This window comes from Macaca nemestrina, chromosome 3, assembly GCF_043159975.1.
Source record: "Macaca nemestrina isolate mMacNem1 chromosome 3, mMacNem.hap1, whole genome shotgun sequence".
NCBI classification, from domain to species: Eukaryota; Metazoa; Chordata; class Mammalia; order Primates; family Cercopithecidae; genus Macaca; species Macaca nemestrina.
The window spans coordinates 43684384-43691583 of record NC_092127.1 but is presented as its reverse complement, the minus strand read 5'-3'; the positions used below and the strand labels follow the sequence as shown (position 1 = coordinate 43691583).

The 7200-nt window shown below is 41.7% G+C and overlaps 1 long non-coding RNA gene across 1 annotated transcript; it reads right to left on the bottom strand.

The window, feature by feature from the left end:
• Positions 1-2163: 2163 nt before the first annotated feature.
• Positions 2164-6159, bottom strand: LOC139362164 (uncharacterized). Its single transcript, XR_011620515.1, has 3 exons — positions 5942-6159; positions 4153-4219; positions 2164-3962 (listed from the first exon to the last, which is right to left on the bottom strand). It is a non-coding gene; the product is annotated as an uncharacterized lncRNA (long non-coding RNA).
• Positions 6160-7200: the final 1041 nt, after the last annotated feature.

Here is a 7200-nt window from a genome sequence, read left to right as displayed (position 1 = left end):
TGATTTCATTAGTCATAGTAGTTGGCCAATGACAGCTATTTCAAAATAATCCTTGGATAGTTGACAGCACTACCAACCATTTCTACAGTTATGAAAATATTCCTCTTCATACGGTGTTAGGATGTATTACTGCATTTTTTAAAAGTTCAATTTCTTCATTTTTCATAGACTAGTGAAAAATACTTTTTAAAATTGTTCTTCACATTTTTGCTGCAGTTATCACTATAAATATGTATTATTTCGGCCTATCAGCAGATATCATATTATTTTTGTCGAGAAAATTACTAGTAATACTTGTAGCAAATAAGAAATAAATGTAGATAGCAAACTTACCATCTTTGTTTGGGTTCCCCAAAATGCAGAGTGAGATAAAGATTTGATTACAGATGGTTTATTTGGTGATCCCAGGAACTTCTGGGATGGAGTGGGGAAAGGGAGAGAAAGAAAGGAGAAAAGTAAAAAGGGGGTGCCTTAATGAGTAGGTTCCATTTTTCCTAAGCAACTGGGGCTCACTTCCTTTGGAGAGCCTCTGAGAACCAGAAGGAATGTGTCTCAGAAGGAATTCACTCTTCTAACTCTTGAATCTCATTGATTAAAGGTTGATCTTGGAGGCATTATGCCCTTAGCACTTGCAGGCTACTTGCACTGTGGGCTGAGAAGGGCCTCAGCAGAGAAGCAGAGAGTTATGGCACTCGTGGTAGTAAGATGTCAGTGTGTATAGACATGTTTGCAAGCTGCAGGGGAGCTAACAGGTGAGCCAGACGCCATGGGCAGGGTATCAATAGTGACTACCATGTTCATTCCTTGCTCTTAGCAGATCCTCTCATGCCCACCCTGAGTTTACTCTGTTACTGACATTTCAGAGTTGTAGCTGGCTGCAATCTCCAAAAATGACTGAAAATAGAAGAATATATGGAACAAGTCACAATCTTCATTGCTGCATCTGGTCCCAAGACTATAATCTATACTCATCCTCTCTCTCCAATTCCACCTATTCTAGATTTCCCAAATGCTTGGCTAGTACTTCCACTAGTCATCGTTGCTTGCTCAGTGAATGACCAGACCTTCATCTCTGAGTGGCTGGGCCTTGATTACCTTGCCCTTGTGAGGACATGGCTACTTCAATTGCTTCTCTGCTATTATCACCAGACAGAGAAGCACTAACGGCAGGGAGGGGCCCAAGTGATTCCCCCAAGTTCTAGACATCTTCCTCCCTGGGCCCATTATGTAGCAGCGACTCCAACTCTTCAAGATAATCAGTCAGTTATCCCGCCAGTATAGTACTCCCATTTTTGCCTGCTGACTCGTCAGTATGAAGATGCCCAAATCCTCAGGTGGCACTGTATTGATGCAGTGGAACACTTACTGCCTCCCTCTCTACACACATCCTGAGTCCAAGCCTTTTAATCAGGAAGAGCCTAAAGTTGTAAGAATTAAAAACGTAGTTTCCACTAACGGGTCAAAGGGAGTGAATTTAAGTCAGTCCTACTTGTATCCTTTAATTATCATTCCTGTGTCTTCCAAGTGCTGGGAAAACAGCACAGTGATTGCATTTAGTGATCACTGGTTCAACAAACATGCTGTGTCTTCGAGGACAATGACCTAGCCATGCAAGGTGCAATTCCTAAGCTGATGCCTTTTTAAGTCTTTAAAAGGCTATTCAGATACTCTCTCAGATCCCCTCACAGCCAATGGTCTTCTGATACAATAGATCAGAGCATTATTCGCATGGGTAGTAGTTATTATTATTATTTTTTTGCTTCAGGAATTCAAAGCAGTTCACCAAGTGCTGTGCCTCTCTCTTAGTGGTAGGAAATGCAAAGTGTTCTTTCGGTTAGGATGTCTCAACATACCCCTAGATCTTTGGGCCCCTAAAATATTCCCTGAAGTGGCAGACTTCCAAAACTTTATAGGGCTTATCTCTCATCCTTCAGCATAGGTATACTTGCTCCTTCCTAAAAACCAAGTTCAATTATTATTCTGTCATTAATATAATGGGCCAGGAAGATGTTCTGTAGAATGTCAAGATGATCAAGGTCACTGAAAACTATATTGTAACAGAAAAGAGGATCATTGAACAAATTCCTAGGGCCAGGTAGTGAATAATAAAGATAATACATTCAACAAAAACAACAATCTTTGGCACTTACCGTGAGACTATTGAAAAAGTGGTTTGCATTCACAAGAGAAAGACAGAAGTGCACATTCACTATCAATATGAAGTATCTTGCTAAAGCAACCAGCTTACTAGCTCTTCATGTGGCTTTGCTTTCTTCCAGCACGGCAGCCTCAGGATAGGTGGTCTTCTTACACAGTAACTCAATCCCACAGAGGCAAATGTCCCCAGGAACAAGGCAGAAGCTGCATCACCTTTTATGACTCAGCTGTAAGAATCATACAGCATCAGTTCTGTACATTATAGGTCAAAGCAAGTAAAGTCCAGCTTAGATTCAAGGGCATTGAGATTCAATTTCATCTCTTGATAGAGGAATGGCAAGTTTGGGTTGTAGAAGAGCATTTGGGATGAGAGAGATGGTTGCAGCCTTCTTTACAAAATACAATCTGTCACGTCTCTCACAGCAAGAACTGTGCTACCTTGCTCAGGCTATGCTGAGACTTGTTCCCAGTTTTTGGAATAGAGGCAATGAGGGTAGGCAGTAGCAGACCTTGAAGTAATCTTTGAGGTGTCTGCCTCAGAGGAGGACTGGGTAGAGTCTCTAGGCAATGGGAAGCTGTTCTGTTCAAGTAACAGGGTGCAGGATACCCCTGCTAGCCTGAGTTGTTCAGGGAATCTAGGGGTTCAAGGTTATCTAACACATCTATCCAGATGCCTGCCTGCATCCCAGTAGTTTTTAAGGACCATTTCCTTCCTCTAAGGCTTTGACTTTTGCATGAGAGGCCTGCCTGGACTGTGCCTTCAATGTGCTCTGTAGTTCAATTCCTCTTGCAATGAACCCCTGACTGTCATTTTTTAGAACAGCCTGTCGTCTGGTTGCAGGAAATGGAGGTCTCTTTAGATCCTCCCAAGGAGACCTTCTGGCTTTCATTACTATGCTCCAACAATGGAGTTGGACGTTGTAAACCTATCTTTCTTTTTTTTCCCAATTCTTCTAGGGGAGTTAACAAGAATAAGACAACTCTTCAATTCATGTGATTATCACAGCCCTATTTCTTTCAGGAGTTAGCACTATTGCATAAGGTAAGCGTCTCCTTTCACCTTTATCTCATCCAAGTACACCACGGATGAATTGTGGGTAATGAAATCTTCAAAGTGCCAGGGTTTGTCACCACCTTACTCACCACCATTAATGGGGTTTTTGTTGCCTCCATACTGTTGAGGATATACTTTCTATAGTCACTACCAGTACCCATTATCTTGGTTTGAGTTCCTCCAAAATCAGACCTTGAGACAAAGCTTTTGACACAGGAGTTTATCTTGGAGAGTATCTCAGGTAGAACAAGTGAGTGAGTGTGCAAAGTGAGAGAGGTGAAATAGAAAATTGAATTGGTGAATGGGTTTTTACTGTGGGCAACTTGGGTTCAATCCCATTTGGGACCTCTGAGGAACCAAGCAGAATGCCTTATAATAGTCCCATTAGTATGGGACAGTTACATATTAATCCACTGATCCTAATTCTTCATGGGTTGAGGGGTTTTCAGTCCCCAGCAATTCCAGGATACCTTGTGAGTGTCGGGCAAGCTCTTGGTGTACTGGAGGAAATCCTCGGAGAAGCAGAACGAGGCAGGTGCTTGACAGGGGAAGCCGTCAGAATCCTTAGGAAGTATTCACTGCAGCTGCAGGTCAACTCAGAGTCAAGGGACGTGAGGAAGGGCATCAAGATAGTCTACTACCTACTCTTCAGTAATTCACATGAAAAAAATCAGGAGGCAGTCTCTGTTAAACATTGTAGACTGAACACATGCGTTTATCACAACTCCATCCTGAAGCCTCTGTGAAATGACTGAAAAGGAATAAAAACAATCTTATAAAACCTGGAAGGATAAAGAGAACAGAAGAGGCAACAGCAGACAAGAGCTAGCAACAAAATGTTGGAAGACAGAAGGCAGATGGGTGAGTGGTAACGAAGTTAACAGAGCAGCAAGAAAGTTTGCTTTGCTGTGGAAAATATCAAAAAGCAAATGAATACCTACTGTATAGCCCTGGAAAGGCTCAGAAACTGGAAGTTGTTACTTCTGTAGAAAGGGATGCAGGCTGGGGCTGAAAAAAAAAAGGGACTGGAGAGGACCCCTCAGAATCCTTCTCCTCTTTTGTACACCAACCAGCCTAGCAGGCAACTGTTTTAATTTCTAGAGAAATAGAGCCAGGGATTTTCAGACTCAATGATACCATGTTTTGTAGAGGATAGGAGTAAGGCTGAAAAAGGATGATCAAGGTCAAGTCTACATGCCATATACTAATTAGTGAGACTCCCACCCTTTTTCCCTCACTTGCAGTTAGGGCACTGGCAACTAGATTTATAACCCTAGCTAGGGAATTGGAAGAAATTCCCTTTGACAAAACCAATTGATTGGAGAAAAGACTTACATACTGACATTTTGAAGTCTCCCAGCGAAATGACCAGGTGCCTGACTGATTGCTCTACAGTAAACAGTAGCAAATGATGAACACTGCAAATACACGCAAAGCTTCCCATTAGCTTTTTAAGTGCCTCACTCTTAAATGTGAACAATCAAGTAGCACCAGACATGTGAGGAAAGTCTCTGACATAAAATATTAAAGATTAAAAAAAACAAACAAATGAATAAAGGCAACTTGGAGTCACAAAGAGTGCAATGAAAAGAACACTTAAATGTATTATTGACCTCAAAAAAAAAAAGATAAAATGTCACATCTGCAAAATAAGAATGTGTGGTTACATGAAAAAAGGAATATGTAGAGCATAAGAAATCATTCTTGGCAAATGAAAATAGGATAACAGAAATAGCAGATTCAATAAAAGGGCTGGAAGATAAGTCTTCAATAAACTGAGCAAAAAGACAAAGGGATGGAAAAATGGAAGAGTCAAGTAAATCAGAGAATTGAACTAGGAGACCTATCATTTACTAATAGGACTTGTTTAGTTCCTCTCCCGTCCTCCTAAATGACTATTTTGTATCTTTTCCTACAATATATCCTTTTCCACCCTCATTTCAAGTTCATGCCCTTACCTCCAAATTCACTAAGAAAATTAAAGCAACTGAAAACGCCCCTGCTCATTCCCATCACCACATTCCCTTGCATCTGTTGTGCGCCCTGTGTGCTACAGTACACACATGTTCCATCCCCTGAGCTAACACGATCCCTCTACATATAGTCCTAGTTTCTTCCTCTTCCTTGAAAGTTTTAGTGATTGTAAGTTGTCCATTCCTTCCCTGTCTTTTATCAGTTTTTTCCTCCTCTCTTGGATCACCCTCACCAGCAAGCAAATGTGCTATAATATCTTCCATTGGAAAAATTAAAATCTTTTCCTTATATCGTATCTCAACTCCCCTTCAGGACAAAATTTAAAAGACTGATGACATTCACTGTCTCTAAGACCACTCCTCTACTTCCCTTTGAACTCACTTCAGTCATGTTTTCACTCTCACAGGTAGAGCTAGTAAAAAATCACGATGACCTCCATGTTGCTAAATCTCAGTCCTTATCTTATTTAATCAGTCAGCGGTTGATCACTCCCTTCTTCTTGAGATGGTCTCCTGGCTTGCTTCCTACCTCCCTGACTACTCCTTCTCAATCTCCTTTGTGGATTCTTCCTCTGCTCCCTAATCTTTAATAGATGGGCATGCCTCAGATCTCAACCCTCAGATCTCTTCTTTTTCTATGTTCACTAACTCCTTACCACTGCACTTGTTTTGTCAGTATTTACAGGCTGATGACTTCAAAGCTTATATATCTAGCCAACACCCCTCTCCTTAACTCCAGACTCCCATATCCAGCTACCTGTTTGGGATCTCCAAGCAGACGCCTAATAGCAATCTCAAACTGCAATGTTCAAAACAGCTTCTGCTCTTCCCAGAGACGTCTCTATTTCAGCAACTCCTTCCTTCCATTTGTTCAGGATAAAAACATCAATGTCATATTTAACTCCTCTCTTCCTTTATCCTACATCATCATCATATGCTTTACATTCATTGGTGTATCCTATTGCTTTCACATTTAAAAAATAAGCAGAAACAGAACACTTTTCAACACTTTCAACATCACTAACTGGAACCCCACTAGCTGGGTACAAGCCCATTATCACTTGCTTGACTTACTGCAATCACATCCTAACTGGTCTCCCTCCTGCTGCCTTAGCCCACCAGTTTATTCTCAACACAGCAGCCAGTCTGATGCTTTAAACATGTAATTTAGATCATGACACTTCTCTGCTCAAAACCCTTCATTGCCTCCTTAGCTTATTCAGGATAAAAGCCAGATCCTTATAAAAGAAAAAAACCTCCAAAGCCTGATATAATCTGGCCACAGACTACTTCTTGCAATCCACATCTTACCTCTCTCCCCCTCACAAACCCTGCTCCAGCTTCCCCAGGCCATCTGTTCCTCCACAATGCCAGGCTTGCTCCTGCCCCACCCCAGGCTCTTTGCACTGGCCATGCATGATCTGGAGTGCTCTTCCCTCAGCCGCCCGTTCCTTCACTTCCCTGAGGTATTTTCTTATCCTTCAAATAAAGAAACAAAATAGCAGTGCCTTTAAAAATTTTCCTGGAAAACATTTCCAATCTATAGTTCTCTTCATATCTATAGTATCAATCAAGTTTGAGAGTAGAAATTGCATTTTACAGCATGCAAGTTCTCCGCAAATTTCCCTTCAATTTCTTTTTCAGGAAGCTCCTGGAGGATGTGCTCCACCAACATGACATAATAAACCAAGGAAGAGGAAACGGGGCATCCAACGTGGAAGAGAGGTGAGGGGAATTCCCAGGGTGATGGTGACAGGAAGTCCTGGGGCCATAGATGTGCAGCCAGCCTAGCAAGAGGACAGCAGGTGCAGGAGGAAGGTAGTCAAGGGTGAAGAATGACACTGAGAGATTGCCTGATGCATTTGGTCATATTAAGGAGACTGATACAGTTTTATAGAGCTTGGAGCTGACACATGAGAGTCACATAGAAAAGCAGTGGGGTGGTTTTCTGTAGGAAACAAAACAATTAGACAAGAAAAGATAAAACACGATCACCTGCCCCAACTGTTAACAATA